Here is a 23,967-nt window from a genome sequence, read left to right as displayed (position 1 = left end):
TCTGGAAGCGGTGTGCCAAACATCAACCTTAGAATCTCTTTTTTGCTCTTGATGCAAAGTAGAGAGCCTTCTCCTTGAGAATGTCCATGGTTATCAACAAAGCTATACTCTCTTGAGAAAGTTCTGTCCGCCACCGATGACTAGCCTAGGGACGCTTGGCCACAGGCACCTTGCTCCAAGGTGTGTTTGCTCTGCTTGTACTAAGTGCCAAGGTGTTTTACAAACACTTTTAACTCCATCATGCCCATGAAAGGGCTTACTCATGTATTCAATTACAAGCAAGATATTTTAAAAAAAAAATAAAAAGAATAAGGAGAATTGCCCTTGTGTATGTTGTTGTTGTTGGGTGCAGCTGAGTTGATTCTGACTCCTAGTGACCCTACAAGACAGAGTAGAACTGCCCCATTAGGTTTTCTAGGCTATAAGCTTTACGGAAGCTGATTGCCGGGTCTTCCTTCCACAGAGCCGCTCGGTGGGTTTGAACCACCAACTTTTTGGTTAGCGGCCAAGTGCTTAACCACTGTGCCACCAGGGCTGCTTCCCCAGTATATAGACAGAGCCATTCAACATTAGAAAAGGTTCTAAAGGACAAAGGGTCATTGTGTAATATATAAACTCTGTCTGGCCTCTATAGGCAAGAACAGCAAGAGACGGGAAAAGTAATTGACACAAGGAAAGGAATTGAAGTATCACGGTTTGGAGTTTCAGCCTCAACACAGTCTATCAGCCTCGTTCAAGACAATGCAGGGAGTTTGTCTGAAGACTCAGAGACCAGGAGCGATGAAATGTTTGCCCCAAGCCACAGATATTTCCTCGGTACAAGGCCCCTTTGAATCTGCCTGACTTCAAAGTACAGTGGGGTGATGGATATGAAGCTGCTAAGGAGAACCTGACAGTACTGGCAGATATTATCTGTCTTAACAAAATTTCCATGTAGAAAAGACTGATTTGTTGGGGGCGGGGGGAATATGCCTGCGAGAACGTTCACCAGTAAAGACAAGGAGCATCTGCTTCACTTGAAAACATTCCTATTTGGTGGAAAAAAAATATGAGGCTGGCAAGATGCAACCCTTCCTAGGCAACGGGAATGACAAACAGTGGGTTTAGGATCAGCTCTTCAGGACTTAACCTGCCCCTAAGGGGAGAAGCTTCTGAACATGAATAGTCTTGCTACCGCCTGACAGCTACTTAGCTATTTCCCTACAAATGTGGCATGTAAGCTCAGACTATAAACACAGGGCTCGTTTTTAAAAATTCTAAGTGCATAGGCAGATGGTATAGTTCCGAGTCAGACTGTATCATTCTGTAATTTTGCGGGGGACTATAAAAGGAGTCCCGGAGTGGTGCAAAGTGGTTAACATGCTCAGCTGCTAACCAAAAGGTTGGAGGTTTGACCCAGAGCGTGTCAGAAGAAAGGCCTGGAGATCTACTTCTGAAAAATCAGGCAATTGAAGATCCTGTGGAGCACGTTTCTACTCTGACACACATGGGGTCACCATGAGTGGGAATCCACTCAGCGGCAACTGGATTTTGGTTTTCTCCAGAGGCTTTGGCTCTGTGGAACAGGTGCAGCTTAGAAGGTAGGAGAGCTGGTTCAATCCCTGTGGCTGCTCACTTCTTTCCTGCTTCTGTTTTCTAGTCCACTGAAGTCCCAGGCCTTGAAATTCTGCCCAGGTTTATTGGCTGATATAGAAAAATGAACAAGGGGTAGGGGGGACATCAGCCAGGCAGCTGGCTAGGTGCCAGCTCAAAGTTGGCCATAGGATTGAGCAATTGACATTTTTATAAATCTGATTGCTAACTGAATAAACCTTAGAAGTTAGTGGTGACTGGTCAGCTTAGGATATAACATAACTTGTTTTAATAGGTTTATATGATTATGAAAAATTGTATTTTAAAATAATTTTAGACCTCCAGAAAAGAAACAAAAATAGTACAGAGAATTTCTCTATCCCCTTCGCCCAGCTTCCCCTAATGTTTACATCTTATACAACCAGTGTACAATGGTCAAAAACAAGAAATTAGTATTGATATGATATCATCGGCTAAACTACAGGTTTATTTTGGATTATACCATTTTTTTCTACTTACGTCCTGTTTTTGTTCTGGAATGTAATCAGGGATCCCACATTGCATCTAGTTATTTCTCCTATTTTTTTCCGGTTGCTGTGGAGTTGATTCCAGCTCATGGTGACCCCATGTTGTCAAGACTAGAACTGTGTTCCATTGGGTTTTCAATGGCAGATTTTTTGGAATTAGATCACCAGGCCTGTCTTCTGAGGTGCCTCTGGCTATCAGCCTTTTGGTTGGCAACCAAGTGCGTTTACCGTTTGCACGCTCAGGGGCTCCTCTGTCCCTGTAGTCTTCCCTTTCCCAGAAGGTTATGTAAATGGACTCATACGATAGTCTTTTGAGTCTGGCTGCTTTTACTCGGAAACCCCGGTGGTGTCGTGGTTAAGAGCTACAGCTGCTAACCAAAAGGTCAGCAGTTTGAATCCACCAGGTGCCTCTTGGAAACTCTGTGGGGCAGTTCTACTCTGTCCTATAGGGTCGCTATGAGTTGGAATCAACTTGACGGCTATGGGTTTCTTTTACTTAGCAAAATGCATAAATCAATAGTTCATTTTTATTGCTGAAAAATATTCCGTTGTTTTAGGCACCAGCAGATGCCCAGTGATGTCAGCCTGTCTTGAGTCCAGTATTTCAGAGGAAAAAAATGATACACTCACTGCTGGTTTGGTGGGACTTTGGATTCTGGTCTTATTCCTCAGTCTGCCTGCTACTGTTGACTTTTCCAGCACCTTCGAATAGCTTCTGTATACATTCTGTCCAGGTTGTATAATTGCAGTCAGGTGGAGGGTCCAGTGGCATGTGTTTGTACCATCTTATCCAGAATGGGAAACTCTGCCCGTTGTCTTTTTGCTTTTAGAAGCCTGAAGTCAATGTGTTTCTTGATCCTTGTAATTGACTCATTTTATCTTTATGGAAGCCTGTAGGATCTGTATTTGGTCCCCAGTATTTAGAAATTTCACGATGATGTTCCTGGGGGTGTGAGCCTAATTTCATTCATTGTGTCGGGTACTTGGTGGACCATTCTGTGCTGGAAACTCACATTCTTATGTTCTGGCAAATCTCACATCATCTTGTTGATGGCCCCTCTTTGCTCTCTTTCTGGAACTCCCTCTATTATTTGAATGTCAGATCTCCTGGGCATGTTTTCAATTTTTTTTTTTCCTATCTCTTTTTGTTTTTGCTCTAGTTTCTGGGATACTTCCCATCAGCTTTATTTTCCAGCCTCTCTCTTTGTCATCTGTGTTGTCAGGTGTTGAATTCTCAAGAGCTCTTTTGGTTGTTGCTGTTCTCTCCATGTTCCTTTTTTTTAGCATCCTGTTCTTTTTGCACGGATATGATATTTTTTGTCATCTCTCTGAGGACGTTAAATATTTGGGGTGGCTTGTTGAGGGGGTAGTTTTCTTCTCCCTGCATAGACTCCAAGTTGCATTTTTCTATGTGTTTGTTTCATATCTATCTTTGTGATAAAGAAATGAGGACTGAAACGCTAACCGGAAGCTGGAAGTTCAGGGCTGAGGTTTGTTGTTGTCTTTGACCTTTACTATAGGGTGGGCTGGCTGGGTAGATCATTTGTTGAGCAGTCCCTAATTTAAGTAGCTTTGGGTCTTTTTTCTTGGGCTGGTCAGAGTCTCCAAGGCAGGTTGTTAGTCTCCCACCTGGAAGCTTAAGATTTGGCCGCCCATGGTATGGGGAGATAAGCTGGGGGAGAAGGGCTGAGGTTCTCAGCATTCAGCATCCCTTCTGAATACAGTCATTTAATCCTTTTGTTTTTTGACATGGTGCTTTCAACTTACTAGTCCAAAGACTTCTATCTTACACTCTTAACAGAATGAGCCCTGTAGGCTTATGCTGGGGCGAGGGAAGAGCAATGTCCCAGTGGCACATGGGGTGGAGGCATCCAGAGATCTGTGTTGTCTCTGAGAATGCCACCCAGTCCTCATTTCAGCCAGTCTCTTTGCAGCTCCATTCCCAGAGGTACCTGGTGCTGTTGGTTTCTGAGCTTTTCCATGGTGCTGTGGTGCAAAGTGGCTTCGTCCTTAGCTTTACTGCCCACCAGTTCAAGGACTGTTATGTCACCCGCTGCTGATCCATCTGCTTTCTAGCTTCTATAGTTCTGTGGCCGATGTCTCCACTCCTGTCTTGCCTCCTATTGGTTTTTGTTTGTTTTGTTTTTAATACATTTTTAAAAATTGTGGGAAATATATAGGTAACATAGGTTTTAACTGGATTCCCATAAGAGTGCCTAATGAGAGGCTGATTTTAATATTTCCATTTCCCAGTTGAAAAGCACAATTTCTATAATGTTAACATATGTTGATTCCGACTCATAGTGATACTATAGGACAGAGTAGAACTGCCCTATAGAGTTTCCAAGGAGTAGCTGGTGGATTCCAACTGCTGACTTTTTGGTTAGCAACCAGGCTCCTGACCACTGTACCACCATGGCTGCAAGAAGAAACCCCCCCCCCCGAAAAAACCCGAACACGTTGCCATCGAGTCAATTCCAGCTCGTAGTGACCCTATAGGACAGAGTAGAACTGCCTCACAGAATTTCCAAGGAGTGCCTGGTGGATTCGAACTACCAACCTTTTGGTTAGCATCCATAGCTCTTAACCCCTACGCCCCCAGGTTTTCCCCCAGAAGAAAGGCTTCCTGCATTTCTTTAATTTCAAAACTACACATTCTAGATTTCTACTCAGGGGCTTATCTGCAGGAAATAGCACCTATGGCAATTAGTTTTAAATTGCTGAATGATTTCTCATGGCTGGTGATGGAAACTGCGATGGCCAATAGAAATTGTCTGCAGGTTTGTTTTGGTTAATAAATCTTTAGAAAATAGAGTGGGGTTCTATGAGAGAAGGCCCAGAAGCCTAGGACAGGGTGAGAGTAGAAATTACTGAAATGAACAGGAGGGAAAGTCAGGGCGGGAGAGGGCAATTTATATTTTGGGAGTCTAAACATGTGAGGGTTACTTCTGAAAGTGGTTTGGGATATAACCATTTGCTGTCAAGTTGGAATCTACTCATGGAGACCCTACGTGTGTCAGAACAGAACTCTGCTCCACAGGGTTTTCAGTGGCTGATTTTTCGGAAGTAGATTGCCAGTTATTTCTTCTGATGCCCTTGGTTGTTTTCGGTTGTCATCGAATTGATTGTGACCCATGTGTGCAGAGTAGAACTGCTTCATCGGGTTTCCAAGGCTGTGACCTTTTGGAAGCAGATAGCCAGGCCTATCTTTTGAGGCCTCTCTGGGTGAGTGTGAACCACCATTCTTCTTGCTTGTAGTTGAGTGCTTGACCATTTTCACCATGTCTTTAAAAATTTCCTTTCCTATGGTTTTTTTTTTTTTTTTATGGTTTTAGTGAGGCTTTGGGAGGGAGCAAATCAGAGGCTTGTATTTACCCTTGTATCCTCCAATGGAAATGTAACCTGACCTTACTAATGTTAGTAAATTTCTATTAGCCCTTAAACTAGCCCAAATCGGATTTGGCCCACCCTGCATGGGCAGAAGGGCCAACTGTGATTGGTAATTGACCTTAGCAGAGGACGCAGCAACAGGAGGAACAAATCAGAAGGAAAATCATCACCCAGACCTTATTTTGAAGCAAGAGGTCCGAGAAGAACCACATCACCTCCTGTTTCCTGGCTGCCTTCTAGAGTTTTCCCTCCCCAGAACACCTGTGTGGCCGCCATCTTGCTGCCCAAATCACATATAGGCCCTGCCTACCCGTAGCTTAGAAACCCTGGTGGTGTAATGGTTGATACGCCACGGCTGCTAACCAGAAGGTTGGCAGTTCGAAAATACCGGGTGCCCCTTAGAAACTCTATGGGGCAGTTCTACTGGGTTCAACCTACAGGGTTGCTGTGAATCAGAATCATAGCTTGGTGAGCTGGATCTGAGGAACTTCCTCCCGGCTCCTTGCTCTGTGCATGGCAATAAAGTTATTTTTCTCAAAGACCGGTGTCCAGATAATTGGCAAGTCTGAGCGCTCCAGACAAGAACCCACCTTTCTGCGTTCAGTAACAGAAACAGGCACAACTAAGGTATGGCAGGTAGGGCGCATGCCCTGGGTGCTGCTTGAGGAGGGGCGCTAATGAACAGTTTCTGTTGGCCCTCGCAGTTTCCATCACTGGCTGGGAGAAATCATTCAGCAATTTAAAACTAATTGCCATAGGTGCTATTTTCCATAGAGAGGCCCCTGAGTGGAAACGTAGAATGTGTACTTTTGAAGCTAAAGAAATTGAGAAGCTTTTCTTCTGAGAAACCCTGGTGGAGTACTGGTTAAGAGCTACGGCTGCTAACCATAAAGGTTAGCAGTTCGAAAGTGCTCCTTGGAAACTGTCTGGGGCAGCTCTACTCTGCCCTATAGAGTCGCTATGAGTCGGAATCGACTCAACAGCAATGTACTTTTTTTTTGTTTTGTTTTCCGCTTGGAGCCATGTGGCACAGTGGTTAAGAGTTTGGCTGCTAACCAAAAGGTCAGCAGTTTGAACCCACCAGCTGCTCCTTGGAAACCCTATAGTGCAGTTTTACTCTCTCTTATAGGATCACTATGAGTCAGAATCGACTTGACAATTCCGACTCATAGCAACCCCATGTGACAGAGTAGAACTGCCTCATAGGGTTTCCAAGGCTGTAACCTTTACAGAAGTAGACTGCCTCATCTTTCTTCTGTGGAACAGCTGGTGGGTTTGAACTGCCAACCTTTCAGTTAGCAGCCTAGCACTTAACTAGTGTGCCACCAGGGCTCCTGGGACCCACAAAAAGTTACAAAAATAGTACAGATAGCACAGAGTTCCCATGTACCCTTCACCCACCCACAATGGTAATATGTTATATAACAACAGTACATTGTCAAAACCAGGATCTTGACATTGGTATATACCTACTCCTCACTGAGGAACTATCCCATTACCCGAGAAAGACCTGGCAGTTGGCTCCCATAAAGATTATAGCCAAGAAGACTCTATGGGGCATTTCTGCTCAGTCACATGCGATCACTATGAGTTGGAAATCTACTGGGCACCTAACAACAACAAGCAGATACTACAATTGTTTTCAGTGTAACTTTAGGCAACAGATGCAAATTGTCAAGTTGCCTGTTGATAGGTGATAAGTAACAAACTGTTCACCAACCCTACTTTTAGGCAGCTCCTGAAGTTTGCTTATTCTTTTGGATATGGACCTGGAAAGAAGTCCCTGGGTGTTGCAAACAGTTAATACTAATGGAAGGTTGGAGGTTTGAGACTACCCAGAGGTGCCTAGGAAGAAAGGCCTGGTTGGTGATCTACTTCCCAAAAGTCAGCCATTAAAAACCCTGTAGGACGCCAGAAGACATGGCCCCCGGTCTCGGTTAGCCCAGAACTAAAACCATTCCTGAAGCCAACGCTTTAGACAAAGATTAGACTGGACTATAAGACATAAAATGATGCTCGTGAAGAGTGTGCTTCTTAGTTCAAGTAGATACATGAGACTAAATGGGCAGCTCCTGTCCAGAGGTGAGATGAGATGAGAAGGCAGAAAGGGACAGGAGCTGGTTGAATGGACACCAGAAATCCGGGGGGGAAAGAAAGAGTGTGCTGTCACATTATAGAGAGAGCAACTAGGGTCATGTAACAATGCGTGTATAAATTTTTGTATGAGAGACTAGCTTGAATTGTAAACTTTCACTTAAAGCACAATAAAAAAAAAAAAAAACCCTATGGGGCGCAGTTGTACTCTGGCACACATGGGGTCACCATGAGTTCAAATCTACTCCGCGGCAACTGGTTTTCTATGGGCCTAGAGGTGCCAGTTGGGGACAAAGATAGTGTGTGATCAGAGCTCAGAAGAATACTTCCTGTAGTCATAAGTTCCGACTGCTTCCTTTAAGGCCGCCCCTGAAGTGTCACCCCCAGCTTTTGCGGACCATGACATAAGCAAACCATTTAAAAATTTTAGCAGTGCTTACCTGGTGAGAGTCAAGCTTTAAACAGAGGCAGTGTGACCCAGTGGGAGGAGCGTATGGTTTGGAGACAGAAGGACTCTGGGCAGGATTTTTTCTCTCCCCTGACTGGATCTGTGAATGGACACAATTCTAACCTTCTTTTGCCTCAGTTTCTTCACCTGTAAAAAGAGAAAATGAACACACTGACCCCGAAAGAAAACAACTTCTGATACCCGATTCTCAAGTGAATCTTTAAGCCTCTCCAAACACAAATACAGGGACTGTGTTTTTGTTTTCAAAAAAAAAAAAAAAAAAAAGGCCAACACGCCTACCATTTCTATTTAATCAACCAGTATTTCTGATTGTCACTGAATAAAAAAACCAAACTTCTAACATCAGATTCTTGAGTGTATCATTGTTGTTGGGTGCTGTCGAGTCGATTCCGATTCATAGCAACCCTATAGGACAGGGTAGAACTGCCCCATAGAGTTTCCTAGGCTGTTTTTTTCTTAATCTTTGTGGAAGCAGATTGCCATGTCCTTCTCCTGCAGAGCGACTGGTAGATTTGAACTGCCCACCTTTCGGTTAACAGCCGAGTGCTTAACCACTGTGCCACCAGGGCTCCTTCTCTCTCTGATGCTGGCTTTTAAAACCTTCAGCGTCCACAAATACAACACTCAGACTTCTTATATCCACAGAGAGAAGGGTCCAGGTATGGAAGAGGTCTGGACTTAAGTTGTTTTCTTGGTGCAGAAGGGGGCAGAGATTTCTCTACAATTATCTCTGTGGGTTTTCTAACCTAACTGCAATGCTCTAAGCTCTCCATCATCCCCCAGTGTTTTAATATGGCATCTAACCTACAACAGGAAACCTCTCATCTCTCATACACATAGTGCCTTTGATTACCCAGGCACCCGCCGTCCTGTTGGTTCTGCTAAGAAATGGATTTCTGGCTCAGTTTAATGGGCAACTGTGGTGATGTAGTGGTTAAGTGCTACGGCTGCTACCTAAGAGGTCGGCAGTTTGAATCCACCAGACACTCCTTGGAAACTACAGGGCAGTTCTGCTCTGTCCTACAGGGTTGCTATGAGTTGGAATCGACTTGATGGCAGTGGGTTTGGTTCTGGTGTTTTAAAAGTAATGGCCTGTACCGCGTTCTCTATGAGACTTATATCTGTGAGACTGAGGATACACGTGATCAAAGGGTAGCCATTATTAACTTTTCTAATGAAGAATGCTGAGGCTGCTCACGGTCTTCCTAGTTTATTCCGCACGTGCTCGTAAACCTCATGTCCTCATCCCAGTACATGTAAGGTATTGTGGGAGTAGAGATCGGTCTTTTAAACTTCACCTGCCATCATCTGGAAACCCTGGTGGTGTAGTGGTTAAGAGCTACAGCTGCTAACCAAAAAGGTCGGCAGTTTAAATCCACCAGGCACTCCGTGGAAACTCTATGGGATAATTCTACCCTGTCTTATAGGGTCATAATGAGTTGGAATTGGCTCCACAGGAATGGGTTTGGTTTTTTTGTTTGTTTGTCATCATTAAATCCTTTCCGGAATGAGGCAGAGTATAAAAATTATTTTAGGGGGGCTTGGTGGTGCAAAGATTGAGCACTCAGCTGCTAACTGAAAGGTCAGCAGTTCCAACCCACCCAGCAGTTCCTTGGGAGAAAGACCTGCTCCCATTAAGATTACAGCCTAGAAGGATCTATGGGGCAGTTCTACCCTGTCACATGGGGTCTTCATGAGTCAGAATTGACCCGACAGCACCCAACAATGACACTTCCCATGGTCGGTGCTGGAGATACAGAAATGGAAGAGACAGCACGTGACCTCAAGATCTCACAGTTGGAACAGCAGACACATACCCACAGCTGTGGCATGTGCAGGTGTGCGGTGGTGATAGGGACGTGTTCATGGTGCTGAGAGCTCAGAAGAGGGACAAGAGGGCGTGATGGTGGATCTTTGCATGCCACACCAAGGGGTCGGGACTTCATTCTGTAGGTGGTGGGGAACTGTGCCAGGAGGGCTTCCTTTCCAAGCCATCGCTATTGGAGCTGGAGCTGTGAGTGGAGACCAAGGGGACAGGTGGGACTGGAGACAGACCAGGTAAGCAATGGCAAGAGTAAAGACAATGGGTCATTCCTGGACCCGGAAGGGGAAGGCGCAGTAGGACTTGGTGAGTGGCTGGGTTAGGGAGAAACTTGAGAATGGGACAGAGGATGAATTTTTTAATTTTTTTTTTTAATTTTGGTGGCAGTACACACAGCCACAGATACATTTCAACAATTTCTACATGTACAATTCAGTAACACTGGGTCCATTCTTCAAGTGGTTCTACCACTCTCACCTTCCTTTTGCAATTATTCCATCACCGTCATCTTAAACTCACTGTCCCCTAAGCTTCCCATCCAGGCTTCCCAGTTGCTGTTGTCAATTTGATCCCATGTAGATAATTCCTTAAAAGAGCATAATGTTCAAAGCAGATGTACTTTACTCATTAAAAAACCAAAAAACCAAACCCAGCGCCGTCGAGTCGATTCTGACTCATAGTAACCCTATAGGACAGAGTAGGACTGCCCCATAGAGTTTCCAAGGAGCGCCTAGCAGATCTGAACTGCCGACCCTTTGGTTAGCAGCCATAGCCCTTAACTACTATGCCACCAGGGTTTCCTTACTAATTAAAACAAGCTTTTTTTTTTTTTGATTCGGAGAAGACTTCAGGGGATAGTTTTAAGAGAAGCGTCCAGACTAAGAGGAAAACCCTGGCATCTGCTTCCAGAAAATCAGCCAGTGAAATGCTACGGATCACAGTGGTCCAGTCCGCAACTGGATGATGTAGGACCAGGCAATGTTTCATTCCATTGCGCATGGGGTCCCCATGAGTCGGGGACTGACTGGACAGCAGCTAACAACAATACCAACACTTTTGGCACCAGACCTTAATTGTTTTATCTTCTCTTTTCTAACACAATTCTATCCTACAACCAGCAGCAACTCTGAATGAGGGCAGAAGTCTTTGCCTGTTTTTCCCCCAGTAGGAAGGAATACAAAGAGCTCTGGTGGCACACCAGTTAAGTGCTCGGCTGCTAACTGAAAGCTTGGCAGTTTGAACCCACTAGCTGCTCCGTGGGAGAAAGACCTGGTGATCTGCTCCAGTAAAGATTACAGCCTTGGAAACCCTATGGGGCAGTTCTGTTCTGCTACCTGGGGTTGCTAAGAGTAGGACTCGACAGCACTTTACAACAGGATGCAACTCAGGGTATTGTATGTGCTGGTAACTCACTGGGTCTAATAGAGAATAGAGGAGAGCAAAGACCAGTATTTGAGCAAAGGCCATACCGAGCCACTGCCAGGGAAGAGCTCAAAATAGCTTCTGGCTTAGCCACACTGCCAGCCACAAACCCCACAGGTCATGAAATATTTAATACTGTTTGTACGAGGGGACAATAAAGAGGGAAAAGCAAATGTGTTGTAAAGGTGGCCTGACCAAATATTGCTCAACCAACCGGCTTAAAGAGCCAGGACAAGTCCGGCCAATGCGTTTTACGGCAAAGAAATGGAGGACAAAAACATTCCATTTGTATGTTCCTCAGATTTGGGTAAACCTGGAGGGAAGCTGTTTTCTCAGCTTGACAACAAATAAAGCAAATGCTTGGAAGAGTATTTTTCTTCTAATTAAGATGAAAGGACAGTATACGAAATGTAATTACAGAGAATCTAGATAAACTAAAAATCTACTGGAGCACATTTTAAAAAGTGAAGGAGCTTACGTTGGAAGAAGGAGCCTCCAGTGGAGTCAGACAAATGATTCGAATGTCTTTTCATATTATTGAGCACTGAGGTTTCAGGCTGCAGGGCATATATGCTTACCATTGGGGTGTGTGTGTGTGTCATCTTACACCAAAGATGGAAATTTCAAAGACGCCCCAGTTAAGCAGGTATACGGATTATACTGCAAATGTACACTGTGGATTACTGTCGTGTAATTTTCTTTCTGGTATAATGTCCCCTTCCTGAAAGCAAACAACTTCTAATATCAGATTCTTGAGCGTATTGTTGTTGGGTGTGGTCAAATCAATTCCGACTCATAGCAAACCCATGTGACAGCGTAGAACTGCCCCGTGGGGTTTCCTGGGCTGTAATTTTTACTGGAGCAGACCATCGGGTCTTTCTCCTGAGAAGCTGCTGGGTCATTTTGATCCATCAACCTTTCAGTTAGCAGCTGAGTGCTTAACTATTTGGGCCTCCAGGGCTCCTTAGTGCATTAGTAACCTCTCCGAACACAGATATCCACTGTGTTTTACAGGTAACAGGCCGCCCTGCATTCTGTATGTGACTTATCTAGCCTCTGAGGCCGGGGGTATGCGCAAACCGCGGGCTGGAAGAAGCATTCCTGAAGCACCTATCCCTGAGCACTGAGCGGTCAGGCCCAGCCTTCAAATCAGCACCAAAGTCAGGGACAGGAAGGTTTCAGGTAGAGTTCCAACCGGGTGTCCTGTGAGCCTGCAGCCATGTGGAGCCGCTTGGACAAAGGATCATCTAAACTGCTTTGTGGCAAAGCTTAAAACCCCACGGCTGGGGCATTAGAAGCTATTTGCTTAGTCTTTCAGAACAAGAGGTTTCAAGAAAGTTTAACAACAGCCGAAAAATGACTGATAATTCGTGACTGGTGGGCTATACTTGACTGTTGTTAGGTGCTGTCGAGTCGACTCCGACTCATGGCGACTCCATAGGTGCAGAGTAGAGCTGTGTGCCCCACGGAGTTTTTAAGACCGTGACCTTTCGGAAGCAGATTTCCAGGCCTTACTTCTGAGGCACCTCTGCGTGGGTTCAAACTGCCAACCTCTTGGTTAGTAGCCCAGCACGTAGCCATTTGCACTACCCACGGCCTCCTCATGCTTGACTGTTGTTGTTGGGTTGTGGAGTCAATTCCAACTGGTAACTACTCCACGTGACAGAGTACAGCTGCCCCATGGGGTTGCCTCGGCTGTAGTCTTCACGGAGCAAATCAACAGGGTGGGTTTGAACCTCCAACCTTTTGGTTAGCAGCCGAGCGCTTAACCATTGTGCAACCAAGGCCGCTTATAGTTCACTAGTCCAGCGTATTTATAACCTTTCAAAGCCAAAGGCAAAGGCTTGGGAGCCTCAGCAATCATCTGAGCGCAGCAATCCTATTTATCGCACCTTCTGTTACCGCAAACTCTGAACTGAAGTCAACTTTTCCTTCCTGTCTTCCCTCAGACGTAGAAGGGCCACTGCCTGAGCCTTTCCAAATGATAGTAACCAGTGCTTGTTTCATGTGGCCGTTCCCTGCGGGGCTGTAACTGCAGAAGTGTGACCTGGCAGTTATGTCACACAGCCTGGAAACTGCCAGTCAACAGCGTGTTTCCTGCCGGACGACCTTTGCAGCTGACGGCCCCCAGGGCCCATCTGCAGCCCCATCTGTGTGTGCCCCAGACCCTGATGTTCCCAGAGCGTGATGTCATTGCCCGCTGACAGCACTGAGTCCAAACTCAGGACCCTGAGCCTTTCCTCAGCTGCCGTGTCATTTTCCTGTTAGTGGCGTGGCTTGATCAGATGATAAGGAAAGATTTTTATTCGTTCAGAAGAAAGCCAAAGACACAAGGGAAAGATTATTCCAAAGGACTAATGGACCACAAGTAACAGACTCCACCAGACTGAGTCCAGCACAACTAGATGGTGCCAGCTACCACCACCAACTGCTCTGCTGGGGATCACAATAGACAGTCCCAGACAGAGCTGGAGAAAAATGTAGAACAAAATTCTAACTCACAAAAAAAGACCAGACTTACTGGCCTGACAGAGACTGAAAAAACTCTGAGAGTATGGCCCCCAGACACCCTTTTAACTCAGTACTGAAATCACTCCTGAGGTTCACCCCTCAGCCAAAGATTAGACAGGCCCATAAAACAAACAATAATATACATGGCTCAACCCTGTGTACGAGACCAAATGGGCACACCAGCCCAGCGGTAAGGACGAGAAGGCAGGAGGGGACAGGAAAGCTGGATGAATGTTAATGGAGAACCCGAGGTTGAGAAGGAGAGAGTGTTGACACATCACGAGACTGGCAACCAACGTCACAAAACAATTTGTATATTCATTGTTTAATGAGAAGCTAATTTGCTCTGTAAACCTTCACCTAAAGCACAATTAAAAAAAAAAAAGGATTTTTATCCATTCATTATTTTTAACTGTAGTGAAAGTATACGGTCACTACCAATCTCTGCATGTGCGCTTCAGTGGCATTGACGACGTTCAAGTCGTAGCATCCATTCTCCCTATCCTTTCCCAAGTCATTCCGCCACCGTTAACAAGCTTAAGGAGCCCTGGTGGTGCATATGCTTAAGCGCTCAGTTGCTGCCTAAAAGGTTGGCGGTTTGAACCCACCCATTCGTTCTGCAGGAGAAAGAATTGATGATCTGTTTCCTTAAGGATTACAGCCTAGAAAACCCTCGGGGGCAATTCTACTCTGCCATTATGGCTGAGTAGAAAAATATGGACCGTGTCATGAATTTGCATGTCAGCCTTCACAGGGCCTTGCTAATCTTCTCCGTGTCGTTCCAATTTTAGTATATGGGCCGCTGAAGAGAGCATTATTTATGTTTTCATAAAAAGAACTGTTAGGGTTTTTTTGTTGTTGCTGGCTACCCTCGAGCTGATTCCTCTCATAGCGACCCCATGTGACAGAGCAGAACTGCCCCACAGGGTTTTCTAGGCTGTAATCTTTATGGGAGCAGATTACCAGGTCTTTTCTTCCACAGAGCCGCTGGGTGGGTTTGAACCGCCAACCTTTTGGTTAGCAGCTGAGTGCTTAACCGTTTGCATCACGAGAGCTCCTTGTTAGTTTTTTTTAGTAGGAGACATTTCTTACCTTCGTATTAGGTCAGAGCACATTTCCTGTAAAATGATAAGCAATATCTATACATGGATGTTTAACCTCTGGGAATAGAGGCCTCATGTCATGGCTTTCATGGCTGAGGGCCTCAGACTGAACATGACCTTGGTGGTTGAGGACGTGGATGCTGGAGATGCTCACATCTGGTGTGGTTCGCATGTCAAACCTCAGTTTCCTAGCTGTAAAATGAAGTTTTTGTGAGGAGTGAAAAAAAAAAACCAAACCCACTGCCGTTGAGTCGATTCCGATTCATAGCGACCCTATAGGACAGAGTATAACTGCCCCGTAGAGTTTCCAAGGAGTGCCTGGCAGATTCGAGCTGCTGACCTCTTGGTTAACAGCCATAGCACTTAATCACTACACCACCAGGGTTTCCTGGGAGGAGTAGATGAGATAAAGTACATAAATATTGATAGCTAATACTTGTGTCCACCACTGTCTGTCAGTTTGTCCTACTGTGGTGACCTGCATATTGCTGTGATGCTGGAAGGTATGCCAGCAGTATTTCAAATACCAGTAGGGCCACCCATGGTGGACAGGTTTCAGTGTAGCTTCCAGACTGAGACAGGCCAGAAAGAAAGGCCTGGTGCTCTCTTAAAAGTAGCCAGTGAAAATCTTATGGATCACAACAGAGTACTGTCTGACATAGTGCTAGAAGATGAGCCCTCTAGGTTAGAAGGCACTCACAATACACAGTGGCTGCAACAAGGGACTCGGGCATACCAACTGTCTTAGGCTGGGTTCTCTAAAAAAAAAAAAAAAGCAAAATCAGTAAAGTGCACAAATATATATATATCAAGAGAGCTGTATCATGGAAATGGCTCACCATGATTGTAGAGGCTGGAATGTCCCAAGTCCGTGGGTCAGGATAGAGTCTTCTCCTGAGTCATGTAGCCACACGGGCTGCCAAACCCAAGATCGGCAGGTCAGAGAGCAGTTCTCTTGTTCACAGGCTGTGAAGATCGATGAATCCCAAGATCAGCAGACAAGACTGCAGTTAAGCTGCTAGCTCAAGTCCCAAGAACAGGAGGTCAGACAAACAGGAGCCAGCTGCAGGACCCAGACTGAGCAAAAGGCCACAAGCCTTGCCAGAATGTCCACTTACATCTGATGCAAGCTACACGCCCGAGGAAACTCCCTTTCAACTGATTGGCTACTCAGAGCAGATTCCATCATGGAGGTGATCACATTATATCAGGTCTTATGATGGATGTGATCACAACATCATATGACTGCTAAACCGCTGAGAATCACGGCCCAGCCAAGTTGACACACAGCCTTAACCATCACACCAACTATCGTGAAGATCATGCAGGACTGGGCGATGTTTCATTCTGCTGGACCTTGGGTCGCCAAGAGTTGGAGCATGAGTTGGATAGCAACTAACAACAACAACACTTGTGTAGCTCTCACTGTATTTCAGGCACTGTTCTTTTGTTAACTCATTTAGTGCTCAGAGCCATCCTATTGAGGGAAGTACTATTATTATCATCCCCATTTTACAGATAGGAAACGGAGGCCCTGAAAGTTTAGTAACTTACCCAAGGTCACGCAACTACTAAATGGCAGGCCTGGGATTTGAACCCGTGCTCTTACGATGAAGCTGATGCTTTTACTCATGACGCTAAACTTACTTTTGTAAGCCAGTTGGTCGGTGCCACGCACCTGTTAGGACTCAGTCAGTGTCAAAAGGGGGAACGGAACTTATATCCCAGGCCAGAGCGTGTTTCCCCTCTCTGCACACTAGGCTGAGAAGCACGGGCAGCCCTTTCCACTGTCCACTTATCATATGGTCAGTTCTTCCTCTGTGGCCACAGGAGGTTGGGGCAGCCAGAATTCTGGTAGAGTGTCAAGCAAGTTGTTTGCACGGGGACAGGTCAGATGCCATTGGGCTGCTGTTAAGTTGGGCCAAGCCAGTGGTTGGACTCTTTAGATCATGGGAGAGTCATGTGGGGGGATGTCAGGGCAGGGCTGTGGCAGGGGAGGGGACGCTAGACCTGTGTGTGTGTGTGTCCAGGTGACTGGGGAGCCTTGGGTGACTTTAGGTCCTGGTAAAGGGGTTTGGGTCTTGGCCAGTGTCTCAGGTCCACCTGGACACTGGGAAGGATAATCAGGGCTAAAGGCTAGGAGTCCACGGGAACCCTCCCCTCCCCCACTCCTCTGTTTCAGGGAATATGGGTGATGTTTGAATAGTAGAGAGAGGCCCACAGGATGAGATGCTGTGTACATGTTTAGGGTTGGTGGCGACCTTGGGCATTTCTTCTAGAAGGCCAGAGTTGCTGATACTCCTCTGCTGAAGCTTGCTTGAGATTGTCACGCTATAGGTTACCTGTTGCTGTCAGTTCTGACTTGTAGCAACCCCATGTGACAGAGTAGAACTGCCCCCATAGAGTTTTCTAGGCTGTTATCTTTATGGAAGCAAGTCACCAGGTCTTTTTCCTGAGGAGTTGCTGCTGAGTTCGAACCATCAACCTTTCAGTTAACAGCCAAGTGCTTAACGTCTGCACCACCAGGGCTCCTCCATAGGTAGTTCCGTTCTATGACTGACCAATCAGTGATCTAGGGGCTGGACAATCAGCAATGGGAAACACAACCCCTGCCCTCAAGAAGGAGCCCTGGTGGTGCAGTGGTTAAGCATTCAGCTGCTAAACAAAAGGTCATTAGTTGGAATCCACCAGGTACTCTTTGGAAGCCCTAGGGAGCAGATCTACTCTGCCCTGTAGGGTTGCTGTGATTTGGAATCGACGTGATGGCAACTTTTTTTTGTTTTTAATTTAATGGGCCCTCATGGAGCTCACACTTACTGGAAGAAACAAACATATAAGCAGATATTACAAATCAATAGTGAATATACCACAGACTGCCAGAAGAATGAACAAATTGGCCTTAGAAGAAATACAACCAGAATGCCCCTTAGAAGGGCGGGTGGCAAGACTTCGCTAGACAAGGACCTCATGGTTGGTAAAGCGGAGGGTCAGTGAAAACGAGGGGTACCCTCCATGAGGCGAATTGACACAGTAGCCACAGCAGTGCGTTCAGACACATCAAAGATCATGAATATGGCGCAAGGACAGGCTGTGTTTCCTTCTGTAATACACAAGGTTGTCATGCTCAGAGTCGACTTGACAACAAAAAATCTCTTTGCCCTCGAGTCGATTCCCACTCATCGCAACCCTATAGGACAGAGTAGAACTGCCCCACAGGGTTTCCAAGAAGCTGCTGGTGGTTTCGAACCGCCAACCTTTTGGTTAGCAGCCAAATGCTTAACCACTGTGCCACCAGGGCCCATCCTTATCAATAACCAAAAAAAAACCAAACCCAGTGCCATCAAGTCGATTCTGACTCATAGCGACCCTATAGGACAGAGTAGAACTGCCCCATAGAGTTTCCAAGGAGCGCCCGGTGGATTCAAGCTGCCCCGACTTCTTAGTTAGCAGCCATAGCTCTTAACCACTACGCCACCAGGGTTCCCTCCTTATCAATAGATATTATTATCCCCTTCCCTAGATGACAAAGTCTCTGAGGACAGGGAGCACAACTTGGGTATCTTCAAATCCCCCCATAACAGTTGGCAGAGTGCCTGGCCCTTAAGAGGAATTTAATGAGTGCATGACATGAAAGAGACCAGAAGCTTGGATCATTATTTGAATATCCAAGGTGATCAGAAGAAATGAAATGCCGAAGTCCCTGCAAAAGAAACGAGCAAGGCAGAAAATAAAACCCAAAGCAGAATGCAAAGAGGAAGGACAAGTTGGGGCAGGAAACGGGAATAGACTGGGAAAGAGCGAGCAGAATCAGGTCAAGTTCTGCTGGGGAAGAAGGGGCGAAGACACACGACGAGTGAGTGCTAATTAAGGTGGTTAAAGGCAGCGCAGAGCAGCAAATGCCAGCCCGCTGCCCGGCTGCTCTGCTGACCCAGCCTGGGTTTCTCAACAGGGAAAGCAGTCTTTCCTCCACAAAACTGCTTTATGAGCCTGCAAATTTTTATTAATCTTCTAGTACTGTGGCCTCACAGGTGAGGAACTGGATGGCAGAGAGTGGCAACTTCTCACCATTTATTAACCTTCTAAGGGTCTCACGGCTTCAGCCCTTGTTTCAGGCAGGAGTCTCTCCTGGCCTCGCCTTTTCGTCTCTGCAGAGCTGTGGGTGCTTGCCAGGAGCAGGAAATGGTTGCATTCCTGGGCTTTTCTGCAATTAATCTTCTGAAGAGAAAAACACAACACAACACAACAACAAAAAGGAAGGCTGGATATTCAGGGATAGTCTAAAAATTTTTAAATACCAAAATCAAACCCATTGCTGGTTTAGTCGATTCCAGCTCACGGCGAGTTAATGCTTACTCCGCATAAATTCTTCAGCAGGAGCTTTGCAACCAGAAACAAAAAGAAAGAAAAGACGTAATGATAGCCCATTTCTTTACTCTCAAGGATATACGGTAAATGGGCTTCCAAGGATATACCGTAAATGGGCTTCCAAGGATATACGGTAAATGGAACGAACTGCTGAGTCACTGTAGGTAGCATTCCTATCAGGCTTTCATTAATGAAGTGATACATGATACAATTAACCATATCTGTTTATCTGGCCACAATTTTATGTCAAACTCTTCGTTCACTGCAGTAGGTTAACTGGCTCACTTGGAGCTTGTTTATACACAGTGGTCTGCTAGTAAATGTTTAACAGCTGATTCTCTGGGTGGGGGAAAAAAAAAGTCCTGGTTTGTATCTTGTCCCAGATTTCCAAGGTCACTGAAGGCAGATTTGGGAGTCGGCCTGGGGGAAGCAGCTCCAGGACTCCTCCAACTTACAATAAAACAAAAATAAAAACCAGTTATATCAAGTGGACGTCAACTCATGGCGATCTGGTGCGTGCAAAGCAGAACTGTGCTCTGGAGGGTTTTCAGGGACTGATTTTTTTCAGCAGTAGATCGCCAGGCCTTTCTTCCGAGGCTCCTCTGGGTGGGTTCAAACTGCCAAACTTTCAGTTAGTAGTTGAGTGCGTAACCATACGGGAACTCCTCCACGTTACAAAGTTGTTGTTGTTGGGCGCCATAAAGTCAGTTTTGACTGATAGTGACCCTTGTAACAGAGTAGAACTGCCCCCATAGGGTTTTCTAGGTCGTACTCTTTACAGGAGCAGATTGCCAGCCCTTTCTTCTGAGGAGCGTCTGGCTGGGTTCGAATGGCCAACCTATTGGTTAGTAGCCAAGTGCTTAACTGTTGCACCACCGGGGGTCCTTTATTTACTGTGTAGACAAGTGTTTTACTTGACTCTAAACCAGTTGCTATTGAGTGGGTTCTGACTCATGGCGACCCCGTATGTGTCAGAGTAGAACAGTGCTCCATAGGGTTTTAATGGCTGTGACCTTTTGGAACCAGATTGCCAAGCGTTTTTTCCGAGGTACCTCTGGGTGGGTTCGAACCACCAACCTTTCAGTTAGCAGCCAAGCATGTTAACTGTTTGCACCACCCAGGGCCTCCCTCTTTGAGACTGTTTGAGTCTAAATTTCCTACACACGTGCACACACACACACACACACACACAAATAAATATATAATCTTTAGAAATAAGATTTTCTTGTTTATAAAATGGAAGAATTGCTTAAACCTGCCCTGTGGATTATCGCGTATATTAAATGAGATCATGGAAGTCAAAAGTGCTTTGTAAGTGACAAAAAAAAAAAAGCCCCATACAAATGGGTGACAACTATTAAGTTACTCTCCTCTAGCTGCCTTCTAGAGCGGATTGGGAGTCCGGTACAGATCTGTGGGGTCTGCACTGCAACTTCCCCTGGAGATTAGTGTTTATCTGTCTATTTTAAGGAGACTCAGGAGATACCAGAATGCTGCAAAGACAGGCAAAGGCAGGCTGGCTTGGCCAGGGAGAGACGGGAGGCTGGGAGCGAACAGCTGGGGAGAGTGCTATCAATCGCGTTCTGACAGCAGTGCCGAGAGGGAGTCGCTAAATGTCTGGGAGAATCGTGACCAGTGAAAGTAGCAGGAGTTTAAAAAAAAAAAAAAAATCACATCTCGCCAAGCAAACTGGGTCAGATTGACGATAGAGTTAGTCACTGAGCAGAGGAGGGAAAACAGCTTCAGAGAGAAAGCGAAAGATTTGGAGATCATGGTGACTCAGCTGGAAGTGGCCGAGACCACGTGGCCTCCGGGTCAGCGAGCGCCCTCCCTGTGGTTCCTACACTGCATCTTGGGGTACTTTCTGTTTGAACGCAGCCTTTCCTCCTCACCCGCTGACTCCTAGCGACCCTATAGGACAGAGTAGAACTGCCCCACAGGGTTTGCGGAGGCTGTAAATCTTCACAGAAAATTGCCACCTCTTTCTCCCACGGAGCGGCTGGTGAATTTGAACCGCTGACCTTTTGGTTAGCAGCCAAGTGGTTTTACCGCTGCGCCACCGGGGCTCCTTAAGGCGATGACAAACAACCTTTACATTGGGCTCAAGAGCAGAGCTGACATTTTAGAAAGAAAATCTTAGACAGCAGCCAAGTTAAACTGAAGCAGAGAAAGCGGGAAGGCCATCATCCCAGAGTCCTTCCTTGGAATTCGAGTGCGAGATGACAAGAGCCTGAACCCAGCCAAGCCACTGAGCAGCTGTGTCTGCAAAAAAAAAAAAAAACAACAAAAAAAAACAAAGTCCTTTTAATTTACCAGTAAACCAGTTGCCTTGGGTCAATTCCGAGGCATGGCGACCCCATGTGGGTCAGGGTAGATGTGCGCTCCACAGGGTTTTCAATGGGTGATTTTTCAGAAGTAGATTGCCAGACCTTTCTTCCAAGGCACTTCTAGGTAGGTTAGACCTGTCAGCCTTTCAGTTACTACTTGAGCACGTGAACCATTTGGTACACCCAGGGACTCCCCTTTCAATTGAGGAATTTTAAATTCAGAGCAAATGTCCCTTGGCAGCAACATCCTACAAGATGATTGATTGAACAACGTTGGAGTCAAATTTCCAATTCTTAACAACTGAAATAAAGTGAAAATGGAAAAAAAGATTTAACAGGAAGAAGTAATCTAAAAGAGAGATCTGAGGTGTGAAATTTTGATTTTCTGCTATTTAAAAAATTTTGGTGCTTTCTGCAAGATACTTCTGCCAAGAAATGTGACATGTTGAAAAAGAAAGGAGAACGCTACCCTAGATGCTGTGACTATAAAAAGGCTGTGGAAAATGGTAGGACTCAATTAGGGTTCTCCCAAAGACTAAGGGTATAAAACTGGGACCTTAAGCTACCACATCTGGGTGAGGGGGAAAAAAAAGTCTTCAGCAAAAGTGACATCTAAATTTATTTGAATATAATTTATATTTTCCCACAATGTCTTTTCTCTGGGCATTTCAGAGTTCTTACGCTGTTAAAAAGGAGCCCTGGTGGTGCAGTGGTTAAGCGCTCGGCTGCAAACGGAAAGCTTGGCCCTTTGAACCCACAGCAGCTCCTCGGGAGAAAGATGTGATGATCTGCTTCTTAGAGATTACAGCCTTGGAAACCCTACGGGGCAGTTAGCTTTACTGTGTCACACGGGGTCACTATGAGTCGGAATCACTTCGATAGCAACAGGGTAACAGGGATGTTGTTAATGGAGTCCCTGGGTGATGCAAGTGCTGAACACACTTGTCTGCTAACTGAAAGCCTGGAGGTTTGAGTCCACTGAGAGGTGCCTTGGAAGAAAGGCCAGGAGACCTACTTCTGGAAAAGTCAGCCATTGAAAACCCTACGGAGCGCAGTTCTTCTCTGACAGACATGGGGTCACTGTGAGTCAGAATCAACTCGATGGCAACGAGTTTACTGGTAAATTCTGGAAGGTATTTTTTTTTAACCAAAGGTACCAAGTGAAGTGAATGATGAAATTTTAGCAAGGGAAATTAGCGTGACCCTTTATAATCTTCTACTGACTTGATTGTAAGATTGCTTTATAACCCCAGGGCTTGAAGCAGAATATTTACTAGAATTGTTGAATGAATAAATGAGCAAATGAAGAGTTGGACAAGGATTAATTTAAGCCTAATAATCCTATTTGGCCAAATTAACAGTTGGTCACTCTATGATGTTCCTACAATCATTTAAAAAAAAAAAAATCTGGCCTGCAAAATGGTACAATCTGGGGACCCACAGCCGAGGTCAATAGTGTCATCTTTGTGTTAGTATTGTTAAGACCGTGAGGTTTCTGCTGCCTCTTGAGGTCAGAAGACCAAGCAATTTGTATCAACTCCAAACTCATTGCTGTCGAGTTGATTCCAACTCACAGGACAGAGTAGAACTGTCCCCTAGGGTTTCCAAGGAGTGACTGGTGGATCCGAACTGCTGACCTTTTGGTTAGCAGATGAGCTCTTAACCACTGTGCCACGAGGGCTCTGTATCAACTTCAAGATGTCCCTATTATCACTGCCTACTGTTTCTGCATTGGGAGGCAAGAAGTAAATAACAAGAGATGAAGAAGAGTCTTACAGATGAGATACAGGATGTATTTAGAAGTGGAGGGAGGGTTGTATTGGGGGAAGTTTACCAGGCTACAGATGTGACATGTTGTTGTTGGGGACCGTGGAGTCCATTGCAACTCATAGCAACCCGTGTGACAGAGTAAACTGCCCCACAGGGTTTTCTGGGCTGTATCTTTATGGGAACAGGTCCCCAGGTCTTTTCTTCTGCGGAGCTCCTAGATGGGTTCAAACTGTTGACCTTTTGGTTAGCCGCTGAGCACTTAACCATCATGCCACCAGGGCTTCTAGATGGAGTAAATCCAAGGGCCTGATGTGGACTCTCTCCTACACTGGTAAATACAGTAATGTCTAGTAGCAGGACAGTATGGGCCAGGACTGTCCTGGTTACCAAGTGACAAAAGATGGACTCGGACTAGTAATAGAGGCAGGGGCTTGGGGGCAAGGATTTGAATGCCATCAGAGTTCATTTGCCCCATCCATATCTCTGCTTCTCTCTGTGTATAGGTTTCATTCTCTCCTCTCACGGAGCTTTCTTCACACAGCAGTGGACGTGACAGCCCCCCTCACTGGGGTCATATTTGAACAACTCTGTAGCC

General features: G+C 45.7%; 1 protein-coding gene and 1 non-coding gene across 2 annotated transcripts in view; one reads left to right on the top strand and one right to left on the bottom strand.

Moving 5' to 3' along the window:
* Window positions 1-23,967, top strand: part of KATNAL1 (katanin catalytic subunit A1 like 1) — a 306,368-nt gene that overhangs the window by 63,620 nt on the left and 218,781 nt on the right. The gene's annotated exons all lie outside the window — the stretch shown is intronic.
* LOC126066634 (U6 spliceosomal RNA) lies at window positions 14,518-14,620 on the bottom strand. The gene has a single exon (XR_007515213.1). It is a non-coding gene; the product is annotated as a U6 spliceosomal RNA (small nuclear RNA).

The sequence above is a fragment of the Elephas maximus genome, chromosome 23, assembly GCF_024166365.1.
Source record: "Elephas maximus indicus isolate mEleMax1 chromosome 23, mEleMax1 primary haplotype, whole genome shotgun sequence".
Classification (NCBI taxonomy): domain Eukaryota; kingdom Metazoa; phylum Chordata; class Mammalia; order Proboscidea; family Elephantidae; genus Elephas; species Elephas maximus.
This window is presented reverse-complemented; position numbering and strand designations above follow the sequence as displayed.